This window comes from Musa acuminata, chromosome BXJ2-11 (genome assembly GCF_036884655.1).
Source record: "Musa acuminata AAA Group cultivar baxijiao chromosome BXJ2-11, Cavendish_Baxijiao_AAA, whole genome shotgun sequence".
Lineage (NCBI taxonomy): Eukaryota > Viridiplantae > Streptophyta > Magnoliopsida > Zingiberales > Musaceae > Musa > Musa acuminata.
The window spans coordinates 19,160,465-19,176,436 of NC_088348.1; positions in this window are offsets into that span (position 1 = coordinate 19,160,465).

Consider the following 15,972-nt stretch of genomic DNA (forward strand, 5'->3'; position numbering starts at 1 on the left):
TGATCTTCTTGGCGAGTTCTAACGAGCTTCGTTAGCAAGATTCTGGACTTCTCGGTTAATTCCGGTGAAACTTCTGACGAACTCTCGAACTCCCAACGAAATCTCAATCTTGACTACGGCACAACATTTGCTTTGTGTCTTACCGCTATCGTAGTAAATAATGCATACTTTTCTCAACATATAGATTAGATCAAATAATTTACCAATTGATTTCATCATCAAAATCTGAGATTCAACAGTAGGAATGCTATACATAGTAAATACTTGGTTGTCTAGACACTTAGGGGAAATATCCTATATCTTAGGGATTTAGATCTATAGAGATAGATCCAAAAGAATGCTTGGCTTATCCCAGTCCAGGTACATTAACACTATTATCAAAAGGTTTAGTATGAAAAATTTCAAGAGTGGTCTCATACCGATAAGACATGGGATATCACTTTTTAGGAGTATGTTCCCAAAGACTCCTGAAGAAGGCAAACATGGATAGGATACCCTATGCCTTAGTGATAGGGTCTATCATGTATATTATGCTATATACTAGGCCTGATATAGCGTATGCTCTGAGTGTCACGAGTAGATATCAAGTGGATCCAGGCTTGGAGCACTAGGAAGAAATAAATGGTGTCCTTAAGTACTTGAGAAAGACTAAGGATCTTTTACTGGTATATAAAGGTAGTAGCCTCAGGATTGAAGGATACACAGACTCGAGTTTCCAATCCGATGTCGATGGTAACAAGTCAAATTCGGGGTCTGTGTACACCCTGAATAGAGGAGTAGTGTGCTGGAAGAGTTCCAAGTAAGATACTACTGCTAACTCGACCATAGAGGAGCAGTGTGCTGGAAGAGGGCCATCTACAGTGACGGCCACAATGGCAAGGCCGCATGCAGTGGTGGTCGCGTGCAGCGATGACCGCATGCAATTGTGGGTGCCCCACCCACGGGTGCTAGTCATAGGTGCCCAGTAAGCCAATCACGTGAGTGATGGCACGTGTGACTTGATACAGAATCTTTTTGCTTATTATATTTTGGCGTGTATCACTTTATAACTATTGCATATGTGCATATATATATTGTGATGTCCTTGGATTTATGCAATGGGAATCGGATCGTGATGAGATCACGAGAATGAGATCGATTCACCTTTAAACACATATCCTAAATAATCCCAATCATAGGTTACTCGAGAGGGACATCGTGATAACCGGACAGACTCGTGTATTGTATACCCGTCCATATGATGGATGCAGCTGGTCTCATAGCTGCTCATGTAGGGACACTAGGGATACAGTACAGGTGCTCATTGGAGAATAAGTTCACTGATTGATCCGCTTACCGAATGCTGGATGGTTGATAATGCCTTATTGTCAGACAGCGATTCCATAGTCCTAGTGGTATATTTGGTCCTTAGACTTGAGAAACCAAGGATGTCCTGTATGAGTGCTCCACTCTTTAATACCAGACTTATAGGTTTTGTTGTCCCAGATCTAGTACAGCTGGTCAATGGGAGTGGTAGTCAACCTTACGAGGGCTATTGAGTGTCGATAGAGGATCATCTACTCTCGGCGTCATGAGAGGAATATCCCATGTGGTTTTGCTCAGATAAATCTCTGGCCAGGGTCATTCGGGTTGAGAGAGAAAGAGTTCTACAGGAGAATCCGATTAGAGCGAGACTCGAGTAGAAACCGTATGGGTCTGACAGCACTATGCTTGATATACGGTCTCTGGGATATTAGATGGATGAGGGACTATAGGTACACGGTAACTAAGGATAGACAGGTCCAATGGATTGGATTCTCTTGTATCGTTTGGGGACTACGGCGTAGTGGCCTAATACGTCCGTAGTCGATGAGTCAAGTGAATTATTACAGAGATAATAATTCACTGAGTTAGAAGGAGTTCTGACAGGTATGACTCACGGCTAGCTCGATATTGGGCCTAAAGGGTCACACACATATGGTAGGCATTGCGATGAGTAGAGGTTCGGATATGAGATATCCGACGGAGCCCTTGTCTTATTGGATGCAGATCCAATACCCACTAGGGGAGGACCCATTAGGGTTTGACAGGGGACCTCTATAAATAGGAGGGATTCAGAGCCTTATAGGCTAGAGCCTTTGCTTGCCTTTCCTATTCTCCTCTCCCTCTCCATCTCAGAGCATGCCTAGAGTTTTGAGGATTATCGTCGCAACCCTACTGTGTGGATCACCGCTAGAGAGGAGGACGCTTGACCTCCTTCACCCTCTCCTAAGGATCTGCAAGGAAATAGGGATATACGATCTCCCTAGGTAACACAATCTACTCTATATGCAGTTTTAAGTTTCGTGGATTTTGCGCACCAATCTTCGCATGACGACGAAAATCTCTTTGGGAATTGGGGATTTTGTTTTCTTGTTCTTCCGCTGTGCATATGATGTCGCCCCCAAGATTTCCCAACAGTAGTATCAGAGCTAGGTTGTTCGTGCGAACGATTGGTTTTGAACTGCGTGTGTTGTGTTTTGGAAGAATTTTGATGTCAAAATCATTGACGCAAAAACAAGGAAGGGCAGCAATAGTTGCTGCCCTCGATCTGCATGTGTGTAGCGCAGCCGAAGGCGAGCAGCACAGGGGTTGCGTCTGCAGCAGTCGGCCGGCGGCCTGCTTGCAACGAGCTTGCGTCCGGCGGGGCTGGCAGCCCGCGGGCAAAGGCCATATGATGATGATTATTTATACAATTAAAAGATTTAGTTGATTATTATTTTTATTATTATCTAGTAGTCCTACATGATGATGATTATTTATACATGTGATGTATGATGTGTGGACGGATGATCATGGACCGTATGATGTGTGTACTTGTGATTATTATTATTGAGGTCTACGAGCCTCCATTATATTTCTTGTTTATTGTCGGGCCTGCGTGCCTATGATTAAGTTGTAATTATTGGAAAATCTTGGGGGCGACATCATATGCGCAGCGGAAGAACAAGAAAACAAAATCCCCGATTCCCAAAAAGATGTTCGTCGTCGTGCGAAGATTGGTGCGCAAATTCCGCGAAACTTAAAACTGCGTATAGAGTAGATTGTGTTACCTAGGGAGATCGTATATCCCTGTTTCCTTACAGATCCTTAGGAGAGGGTGAAGGAGGTCAAGCGTCCTCCTCTCTAGCGGTGATCCACACAGTAGGGTTGCAACGACGCTCCTCAAAACTCCAGGCCTGCTTTGAGGTGGAGAGGTAGAGGAGAATAGGAAAGACAAGCAAAGACTCTCTAGCCTATGAGGCTCTGAATCCCTCCTATTTATAGAGGTCCCCTGTCAAACCCTAATGGGTCCTCCCCTAGTGGGTATTGGATCTGCATCCAATAAGACAAGGGCTCCGTCGGATATCTCATATCCGAACCTCTACTCATCGCAATGCCTACCATATGTGTGTGACCCTCTAGGCCCAATATCAAGCTGGCCGTGAGTCATATCTATCAGAACTCCTTCTAACTTAGTGAATTATTATCTCTGTAATAATTCACTCGACTCATCGACTACGGACGTACAATGCCACTACGCCGTAGTCCCCAAACGATACAGGGGAATCCAATTCATTGGACCTGTCTGTCCTCAGTTACCATGTACCTATAGTCCCTCATCCATCTAATATTCCAGAGACCGTATATCGAGCATGGTGTTGTCAGACCCATACGATTTCTACTCGAGTCTCGCTCTAATCGGATTCTCCCGGAGAACTCTTTCTCTCTCAACCCGAATGACCCTGGCCAGGGATTTGTCTGAGCAAGAACACATGGGATATTCCTCTCATGACGCCGAGAGTGGATGATCCTCTATCGACACTCAATAGCCCTCGTAAGGTCGACTACCACTCCCAATGACCAGTTGTACTAGATCTGGGACAGCCAAACCTATAAGTCTGGTATCAAAGAGTGGAGCACTCATACAGGACATCCTTGGTGTCTCAAGTCTAAGGACCAGATACGCCACTAGGACTACGGAATTGTTGTCTGACAATAAGGCATCATCAACCATCCAGCATTCCGTAAGCGGATCAATCAGTGAACTCATTCTCCAATGAGCACCTGTACTGTATCCCTAGTGTCGCCACATGAGCAGCTATGAGACCAGCTGCATCCATCATATGGATGGGTATACAGCACACCAGTCTATCCGTTTATCACGATGTCCCTCTCGAGTAACCTATGACCAGGATTATTTAGGATATGTGTTTAAAGGTGAATCGATCTCATTATCGTGATCTCATCACGATCCGATTCCCATTGCACAAATCCAAGGACATCACAATATATATATACACATATGCAATAGTTATAAAGTGATATACGCCAAAATATAATAAGTAAAAAGATTCTGTATCAAGTCACACATGCCATCACTCACGTGATTTGCTTGCTGGGCACTTATGACTAGCAGTAATCACATGAGGAGGCGCAGTGGGAGCGTGGATGCGATAGCGGGACCCACGAGACGGACGATCGTGATGCATGAAGATGCATCAAGATGTCGACGGAACTGACGAGGACGAGATGGACGATCACAGGGCATGGAGATGCACCGTTGCACACATAGATCTTGATGTGAGTGTTTAGGCCTATTGGCTCGGGCCTAATCATATTAGGTTGTGGTCCATGATCATCTGGTGTGATTGCTTATACACATACTAGATATGTATATATATTTGCATGCAATGTAGATATATATTAAATATGTATATGTGTGACATGTCATATTAGGATACCAAATTATAGAAACATCTCCTGATAATATTAAGTCGGTAAACGTGAGGCAATTAGATTGACCCACGTAGCCTTCTATCGTTATAAGTAGGAACCGATTCCAGGTGTAGGTTGAGTTGGTCGAGTCCCTCGAGACTCACCTATATCGCGATTCGCTATCTTGCTTACGACAGAGAGATGTCACCAGTGACCTGAGGGCATGGTATGCTTGGTCGAGTCCCTCGAGGGTATATCATCAAATCAGACTCATCTTGTAACGAAGGTGTTGACATAATTGAGCATCATGGTTGGTCGAGTCCCTCGAGGCCATGGTGATTCGGAGGCCGAATTGGACGGGAATCACAAGGAGTTGTGATCGGCAAGAGTTGCTTACCTTTTAGGCTTAGTGTGATTCTTTTAGGCTTAGTGTGATTGGTCGAGTCCCTCGAGGTCACACTAAGACGCTGATTGGATCCTGATCCCCACTAGAAGTATGTCAGAGACTTCCGTTTCACGTGCTGAGGGTGTCGTCCAAATTATACGGATTGGCTCCGTAACTTGAGAATTGTTCTCACAGCGGAGAAAATCATGTACGTCCTTGATATAGTGATGCCTAGGCCCGAAGAAGGGGCAAGCGAGGATGAGATCGTTCGCTACGTGAAGTACATTGATGACTCCACTCTTGCTCAGTGCTATATGTTGGGCTCTATGACTCCTGAGTTATAGAGACAACATGAAAAGATGGATGCCAGATCCATTCTCCTATATGTCCGTAAATTGTTTGAGGAACAGGGAAGGACTCAGCGATATGAGATATCCAAGAGCCTCTTCCGCGCTAGGATGACTGAGGGGACACTGGTTCAGAACCATGTCCTAAAGATGATTGAGTGGATAGAGAAACTCACAGGTCTAGGAATGGTCCTAGAGGATAACTTGTGTGTGGACATTGTGATTCAGTCTCTACCAGATTCCTTTTCACAGTTCATAATGAATTTTAATATGAACAAGCTTGAGGTGACTCTCCCAGAGCTCCTCAATATGTTGAGGGAGGTAGAGAGTACTATTAAGAAAGAGAAGTCAGTTCTCTACACTGGTGAGACCAGAAAGAAAAGGAAAGCAGAAAGGTCCCTTAAGAAAGGAAAGGGCAAGGGCAGACTAAGTAAAGCAAATGTTGCTAAGAAAGACCCAACAAAGGACAAAGGCCAGTGCTTCCACTATGGTAAAGTTGGGCACTGGAAGAGGAACTGCAAAGAGTACCTTGTAGAAAGGGCGAAATAGAAGCTTGGAGAAGCTTTAGGTACATTCATGATCAATCTCCAATTGTCAGAGTTTTGTGATAGTGTATTGGTATTGGATACCAGTATTGCTTATCACATCTATAATTTATTGTAAATTCTAGCAAAGCCGAGGGGAGATTGACGAGAGGAATATTGCATAAAGGTTTGTTTATGCAAGACACCACTCCACATATCATGAATGCAAGTGTCTAAGAGGAAACGAGATGAGATGAACAGTGCATACCTATGGCATTGTAGGTTAGGTCATATCCATGAGGGAATGATTCAAAAGTTGCTAAATGATGGATATCTAGATCCATTCGACTATGTGTCATATGCAACTTGCGAGCCTTGCCTTGGTGGAATACTAACCAACTCTCCATTTAGTGGAACTGGAGAGAGAGCCACTGAGCTATTGGAACTCATACATAGTGATGTATGTGGATCCATGTCAACTCATGCCATTGGTGGTTACTCCTACTTCATTACCTTTACTAATGATTTCTCAATGTATGGATATATGTACTTAATGAAGTACAAGTCCGAGGCCTTTGAGAAATTCAGAGAGTATAAGAATGAGGTGGAGAACCAGACTAGAAAGAGTATCAAAACTCTTCGATCAGATCGAGGAGGTGAGTACTTAAGTACATAGTTTACTCAGTTCCTGAAGAACCATGGGATATTATCCCAATGGACACCTCCTTATACACCTCAGCTCAATGGTGTCTCTTGAAGGAGGAATCGTATGCTATTAGACATGGTACGATCCATAATGAGTTTTGCTGACCGACCCATCTTATTCTAGGGATATGCCCTAGAGACCGCAGCTTACCTTCTGAGCAAAGTTCCAACTAAGTCGGTAGTGTCTACACCATATGAGATATGGAAAGGGAAGAAGCATGATCTTAAGGTTATTAAGATTTGGGGCTGCCCTGCCCACGTTAAAAGACACAACCCCGATAAGTTAGAATCAAGGACAAAGTGATGCAAATTTCTGGGATACCCCAAGGAAACTTATGGGTATTATTTCTATCATCTCGAGGACCAAAAGATCTTTGTAGCTAAGAGAGCAGTGTTCCTTGAGAAGGAACATATTCTTGGCAGAGATAGTGGGAGAATTGCAGAGTTGAGTGAGGTTGGAGAACCAAGCTCAAGCACCACTCTACAGCCCGAGTCTGTTCAGATACCTAATACACAAGTTTCAACTTTACGCAGGTCTGATAGAGTATCCCATCCTCCTGAGAGATATGTGGGACATATTAGAGGAGAGGATGTTGAGGATATTGATCCTCAGACCTACGAGAAGGCTATTATGAGTATAGACTCCGGGAAGTGGCAAGAAGCCATGAATTCTGAGATGGATTCTATGTACTCCAATTAGGTTTGGAACCTAGTTGATGCGCCCGAAGGTATTGTACCCATCGGTTGCAAGTGGATCTTTAAGAAAAAGATCAGAGTAGATGGAAAAGTAGAGACATATAAAGCAAGGCTAGTGGCTAAGGGGTATCGTCAAAGGCAAGGTGTTGACTACGACGAAACCTTCTCACCCGTAGCAATGCTAAAATAAATTAGAATTCTATTGGCTATTGCAGCACACTATGATTATGAGATCTGGCAAATGGATGTGAAAACCGCATTCCTCAATGGGAACCTCGAGGAGGAGGTGTATATGATACAATTAGAGGGATTCATGTCCAAGAACTGCCCAGATAAGGTGTGTAGGTTGCTTAGATCCATTTATGGACTAAAGCAAGCTTCCTGAAGTTAGAACATAAGATTTGATGAGGCAATCAGATCTTATGACTTCGTTAAGAACGAAGATGAGCCTTGTGTGTACAGGAAGGTAAGTGGGAGCGCTATCACCTTTTTTGTGTTATATGTGGATGACATCCTCATCATTGGGAACAACGTAGGAATGCTATCCATAGTAAAGGCTTGGTTATCTAGACACTTCTCCATGAAGGACTTAGGGGAAGCATCCTATAACTTGGGGATTAGAATCTATAGAGATAGATCCAAGAGGATGCTTGGCTTATCCCAGTCCAGGTACATAGAAACCATTGTCAAAAGGTTTGGCATGGAAAATTCCAAGGGAGGTCTCATACCGATGAGACATGGGATATCGCTTTCTACGAGTATATCCCCAAAGACTCCAGAAGAAAGGACGAACATGAATATGATACCTTATGCCTCAGCAATAGGGTCTATCATGCATGTCATGCTATGTACTAGGCCTGATATAGCGCATGCTCTGAGTGCCACGAGCAGGTATCAGGCAGATCTAGGCTTGGAGCATTGGAAAACAGTAAAGTGTATCCTTAAGTACTTGAGAAGGACTAAGGATCTTTTACTAATATATGGAGGTAATATCCTTAAGGTTGAAGGCTACACTGACTCAAGTTTTCAGTCTGATGTTGATGATAGCAAGGCGAATTCAGGGTATGTGTACACCTTGAATGGAGGAGCAGTGTGCTGGAAGAGTTTCAAGCAAGATACTACTGCTGACTCGACCACAGAGGCAGAGTATATTGCTGCATCAGATGCAACAAAGGAGGGAGTCTTGTTGAAGATGTTCATCACAGATTTGGGAGTCGTTCCGGATAGCGAGAAGTCGACTTCCTTATATTGCGACAACTATGGGGCGATTACTCAAATAAGGGAACCCGGGTCTCATCAGAAGTGTTCTGAGGAGGTTCCAACTTAGCAGAGAGATCGTAACCTGAGGAGATGTAGCAGTTGAAAGAGTTCCATCCGAAGATAACATTGCAGATCCATTGACAAAGCCGTTGTCTCATTTTGTCTTTGAGCGTCATAGGGGTCTGATGGGGATTAGACACATAGGTGATTGGCTTTAGGTCAAGTGGGAGATTGCTAGTCATAGGTGCCCAGCAGGCCAATCACGTGAGTGATGGCACGTGTGACTTGATACAGAATCTTTTTGCTTATTATATTTTGGCGTATATCACTTTATAACTATTGCATATGTGCATATATATATTGTGATGTCCTTGGATTTGTGCAATGGGAATCGGATCGTGATGAGATCACGATAATGAGATCGATTCACCTTTAAACACATATCCTAAATAATCTCGGTCATAGGTTACTCGAGAGGGACATCGTGATAACCGGATAGATTGGTGTGCTGTATACCCGTCCATATCATGGATGCAGCTAGTCTCATAGCTGCTCGTGTAGGGACACTAGGGATACAGTACAGGTGCTCATTGGCGAATGAGTTCACTGATTGATCCGCTTACGGAATGCTGGATGGTTGATGATGCCTTATTATCAGACAGCGATTCCGTAGTCCTAGCGGTATATCTGGTCCTTAGACTTGAGACACCAAGGATGTCCTGTATGAGTGCTCCACTCTTTGATACCAGACTTATAGGTTTGGCTGTCCCAGATCTAGTACAACTAGTCATTGGGAGTGGTAGTCGACCTTACAAGGGCTATTGAGTGTCGAAAGAGGATCATCTACTCTCGGCATCATGAGAGGAATATCCCATTTGTTCTTGCTCAGACAAATCCCTGGCCAAGGTCATTCGGGTTGAGAGAGAAAGAGTTCTCCAAGAGAATCCGATTAGAGCGAGACTCGAGTAGAAACCGTATGGGTCTGACAGCACCATGCTCGATATACGGTCTCTAGGATATTAGATGGATGAGGGACTATAGGTACACGGTAACTGAGGACAAACAGGTCCAATGGATTGGATTCCCCTGTATCGTCTGGGGACTACGGCGTAGTGGCTTAGTACGTCTGTAGTCGATGAGTCAAGTGAATTATTACAGAGATAATAATTCACTGAGGAGTTCTGACACGTATGACTCACGGCCAGCTCGATATTGGGCCTAGAGGGTCACACACATATAGTAGGCATTGCGATGAGTAGAGGTTCGGATATGAGATATCCGACGGAGCCCTTATCTTATTGGATGCAGATCCAATACCCACTAGGGGAGGACGCATTAGGGTTTGACAAGGGACCTCTATAAATAGGAGGGATTCAGAGCATCAAAGGCTAGAGCCTTTGCTTACCTTTCCTATTCTCCTCTCCCTCTTCATCTCAAAGCAGGCCTGAAGTTTTGAGGAGCGTCGTCGCAACCCTGCTGTGTGGATCACCGCTAGAGAGGAGGACGCTTGACCTCCTTCACCCTCTCCTAAGGATCTGCAAGGAAACAAGGATATACGATCTCCCTAGGTAACTTAATCTACTCTATACGCAGTTTTCAGTTTCTGGATTTTGCGCACCAATCTTCGCATGACGACGAACATCTCTTTGGGAATCGGAGATTTTGTTTTCTTGTTCTTCCGCTGAGCATATGATGTCACCCCCAAGATTTCCCAACAGTGGTATCAGAGCCAGGTTGTTCGTGCGAATGATTGGTTTTGAACTGCGTGTGTTGTGTTTAGGAAGAATTTTGATGTCAAAATCGTTGACGCAAAAACATGGAAGGGCAGCAACAGTTGCTGCCCTCGATCTGCATGCGTGCAGCGTAGTCGAAGTTGGGCAGCATAGGGGCTGCGTCTGCAGCAGCCGGCCGGCGCCCTGCTTGCAGCGGGCTTACGTCCGACAGGGCTGGCAGCCCACGGGCAGAGGCACATGCGGCCGCTTCTCCTGCGGGGTGAGGCGCATGCCGCCGTTGCTCCCGCGGGCGACACCCCACACCCCCCCCCCCCCCCCCCCCCCCCCTCACACAAGGGCGGTCGCCCGACGGGATAGCACCGCCTGCGGGCGTTGCCCCGCCGATAGAACCGCCCGCGGTGGCGGCGGCGCCCGCGGGGGCGCCCACCTGCAACGGCAGCGCCGAGCGGGCGTGCCGCCTGCAGGCGAGGGCAGCGTGCTTGCCCCGCCGCACAGGCCGCCGCCAGCAGGGTGGCGGTGGCGGCGGCGACAGCAGTAAGAGTTAATTAGGGTTTTGGGCAAAAAGATAGTTTTGCCCCTGTGAATTTGAGAAATCTCAGTTTCTGTCTTTTATCCAAATTATGAAAATACCCTTAGGAATTGAGAAATTCCCTACATGTCCCTGATTTTAGAAAATATTAATTAATTAAAAGGATTAGTTGATTATTATTTTTATTATTATCTAGTAGTCCTACATGATGATGATTATTTATGCATGTGATGTATGATGTGTGGACGGATGATCATGGACCGTGTGATGTGTGTACTTGTGATTATTATTATTGAGGTCTGCGAGCCTCCATTATATTTCTTGTTTATTGTCGGGCCTGCGTGCCTATGATTAAGTTGTAATCACATGAAGAGGCACAGCGGGAGCGTGGATGCGATAGTGGGACCCACGAGACGGACGATCGTGATGCATGAAGATGCATCAAGATGTCGACGGAACCGACGAGGATGAGATGAACGATCACAGGGCATGGAGATGCACCGTTGCACACATAGATCTTGATGTGAGTGATTAGGCCTACTGGCTCGGGCCTAATCATATTAGGTTGTGGTCCATGATCATCTGGTGTGATTGCTTATACACATACTAGATATGTATATATATTTGCATGCGATGTAGATATATATTAAATATGTATATGTGTGACATATCATATTAGGAGACCAAATCATAGAAACATCTCTCGATAATATTAAGTAGGTAAACGTGAGGCAATTAGATTGACCCACGTGGCCTTCTATCGTTATAAGTAGGAACCGATTCCCGATGTAGGTTGAGTTGGTCGAGTCCCTCGAGACTCACCTATATCGCGATTCGCTATCTTACTTACGACATAGAGATGTCACCGGTGACCTGAGGGCATGGTATGCTTGGTCGAGTCCCTCGAGGGTATATCATCAAATCAGACTCATCTTGTAACGAAGGTGTTGACTTAACCGAGCATCATGGTTGGTCGAGTCCCTCGAGGCCATGGTGATTCGAAGGCCGAATAGGACGGGAATCACAAGGAGTTGTGATCGGCAAGAGTTGCCTACCTTTTAGGCTTAGTGTGATTGGTCGAGTCCCTCGAGATTACACTAAGAGCTGATTGGATCCTGATCCCCACTAGAAGTCTGTCGGAGACTTCCGTTTCACGTGCTGAGGGTGTCGCATGACTCGTTAGTAAAATAGTGGGAGCATATTAAGATAGAAGTCCATATCTTGATAGTTTATTTCTTGTAAAATCTGCATGTTATTCATTTCTGCTCAATTTTTATTTTCAGAAAATGTCGCTTTCAAATCCCTTACGTGGCATACTTGATGTCAACCGCCTCACTGGTCCAAATTATACAGATTGGCTCCGTAACTTGAGAATTGTTCTCACAGTGGAGAAAATCGTGTACGTCCTTGATACAGTGATGCCTACGCCCGAAGAAGGGGCAAGCGAGGATGAGATCGCTCGCTACGTGAAGTACATTGATGACTCCACTCTTACTCAGTGCTATATGTTGGGCTCCATGACTTCTGAGTTACAGAGACAACATGAAAAGATGGATGCCAGATCCATTCTCCTACATGTCCGTAAATTATTTGAGGAATAGGGAAGGACTCAGCGATATGAGATATCCAAGAGCCTCTTCCGCACTAGGATGACTAAGGGGACACCGGTTCAGAACCATGTCCTAAAGATGATTGAGTGGATAGAGAAACTCACAGGTCTAGGAATGGTCCTAGAGGATAACTTGTGTGTGGACATTGTGCTTTAGTCCCTACCAGATTCCTTTTCACAGTTCATAATGAATTTTAATATGAACAATCTTGAGGTGACTCTCCCAGAGCCCCTCAATATGTTGAGGGAGGTGTTAGGATCAAGAGCACTCAGAGGGGGGGGTGAATTAGTGCAGTGGAAAACCTTCTACGAAAAATAAAAACTGCGTTCGTTCGTTAAAAGTGATTTTGGTAAGAAAGCCGATTCGTAAATCACTTTAACTTTTGTTTAAGCAAGATGCAGCAAAGATATAAATTCAGTTTGCAGTTATGATTCTAATCAGATAGTAGGCGCAAACTGAAATATGATATTCGTATGAAAAAACTGATTTACATCTAAATGCTGATTCGTAAATCACTTGATTAAGCGAGATGCAGTTTAAACAAGGATATAAAGGCAGTTTGCAGTTATGATAGAAATCAAAACGTAAACGCGAACAGAAATATGATGATCGTACGATGAAACTGTTTTACGTCTAAACGCCGATTCGGAAAGTGCAAAGCTTGAAACCCGATCATATATGTGCAGAAAGCAGTAAGCTTTAGAGGAGGTTCGCAGTAAATATAATATGCTCAAAGTAAATGCAAACCGAGATTTAGAGTGGTTCGGTCAATTTTGACCTACTCCACTTTTGGCTTCCTCCACCGACGAGGTCACCGCGTCAACTAGAGGTCTTCCTTCAATAGGCGAAGGCCAACCACCCTTTTACAGTTTCACTCATTTTGACGGGCTTAGGAGACAACCCTTACAGAATTTTCTCTCCTCTCTTTAAAGCTCAGAACTTGGAAGAAAAGAGGGAGAAGAACTTTTGGCCTTTACAACAATTTTGAGCTCTAAAAATCACAGAACAATATTAGGATTTCGGTGTATATTCAGTACCCTTTCAGTGCTGAATGGGTGGGGTATTTATAGGCCCCAACCCAGTTTGAATTTGGAGCTCAAAACTATCAATTCCCGGAATTCCGGGATCTGGCGGTTGCACCTCCTGACTAGAGCGGTTGCACCGCCTGGTAGAGCTCGAAGACTGAGCCTCTGGGCGGTGCCACCTCCTGTCAAGGGTGGTTGCACCTCCTGCCAGAGCTCGAAGACCAAGCTCAAGCGGTGCCACCTCCTGACTGAGGCGGTTGCACCGCTCAGCCAGAGCTCTAAGACAGAGCCCAAGTTGTGCCAGCTTTGTCAGGGGCGGTTGCACCACCCAGTCTCGCTCAAAGACTGAGCCCAGGCGGTGCACCTCCTGGCTAGGGCGGTTGCACCACCTAGTCTCGCTCGGAGACGTAGCCCAGGCGGTGCCACCTCCTGGCTTGGGCGGTTCAACTGCCTGGCAGAAATCAGCGTCCGAATGGGTTGATCCATTCGGCCCAATTTGGGTTTTTCAGGGGCCCAATTGTCCCAAGATTAAGTTAATGGGATCACCTCCCATTTCTAACTTAATCATTGCGCTAACTACGATATTTCCTAAGACATTTACTGCAACTTGCTCCGGTGCGTCAATCGCTTCTTTCGGCGAGCTTCCGGCGAACTTCCGTCGATCATCCGATGAACCCTCGATGATGCTCCTGCGGACTTCCGGAAAACTCCTAGACTTGCGACGATCCACTTGGCGAGTTCCGACGAGCTTCTTTGGCAAGCTCATGGACTTCTCGGATTTGTTCCCGCAGAACCTCCGACGACTGTCCGAACTTCCGTCGAACTCTCGAACTCCCAATGTGATCATTGTCTTGACTTCGGCGCAACTCCTGTTGCATATCTTATTTTCATCGTAGTTAATCCTGCACACTTATCTCAACATATAGATTAGATAACAAATGACAATTGACTTCATCATCAAAATCCGAGATTCAACAATCTCCCCCTTTTTGATGATGACAATCAATTAATAATGGAGTTAACCTTAACTCCCCCTGTCTATATGCCATACTTGAGATAAGTCATTCTTGAATTCAAAACCTTTGAATTCAAGAGACATTTTGATAAGTTAAAATCATTTAAACTTATCAATACTCCCATCATGATTCCCATCATGATGTTTCTCTCTGAAGATAATGTCAAGGCTTGACATTCATTTTTAAATTTTACATAACATGTTTGAATGATGGTAATAGTAGCAATTCATCATATTGTAAGATATCAACATATAAAACTGCGAAGTAAGATTTTGATATCATTACATGATACAAACAAGGCATAATGCAAATTATAGCAATCATAGCATCAATTCATATATCTCTTGGTGATGCAAGCATGTCGTTAATACTCATATATTTCTCGGTGATGCAAGCATGGCATTAATACTCATATATTTCTCCCCCTTTGTCATCAACATAAAGCATGGTAATTGTGATAGCAGGAGAACAATAGGCGAATTTTGAGCATAAGTGTTATAGTTGTTCATGCCTTTACATATTATTTTCCAAGCATATAAAGGAAAGCATGATACATAGATTGCTTTGAATACTTCTTCCTTTTTATTTGTTATAATCTTTTTGCATGAAGGAGGAAGGCTATTTGTGATTTTACTTTGAGTGAAGTTAAAATCGATGAGAGATTAAATCATGCTTCATTTTTACAAGGATCAAGATATGTATGTGAAATAAGTCTTTGCAAGTAAAAACACTATCATCCATATTTCAAGATGGAATTTATAAGCAAGAATCATTTCATCAAATCTATTTCAGAAAAATATTTTTCATAAGTGTATGAGAAAATCCGATTGTTAGGATACCAATTGTTAAGCGAATCCGAAAATGAAATTAAAACTTTCATGCATTTGGACAAGACTATGCTATTGATTTTCAAATACAATCATGAAGACAAAACATGCACATAATTTCCAACATGTTATTTAGGCATGTAATGGCAATCAAGTGATTTGATCATTCAATAAAGTCCGAAAGATAATTTTAACTAGTTTATGTATTCGGACACATTAACATTCCTAATTCTCTTCTTATGAAATCAAATTGTTCTTCATTTAGAGGTTTTGTAAAAATATTAGCTAGTTGATGTTTAGTATCAATGAACTCTATGATTACATTATGATTAGTAACATGATCCCATATAAAGTGATGTCTAATATCAATATGTTTTGTTCTTGAGTGTTGTATAGGATTCTTTGTTAGGCATATTGCACTTGTGTTATCACATTTAATAGGAATATTTTTAAGATGAATTTTATGTTAGGATCGAGAGCACTAAGAGGGGGGGGGGGAGGGGGGGGTTAATTAGTGCAGCGGAAATTTTTCAACGATTAAAACGAAAGCTGCGTTCGTTCGATAAAAAAACGATTTACGTCTAAGTGCAGATTTAGAA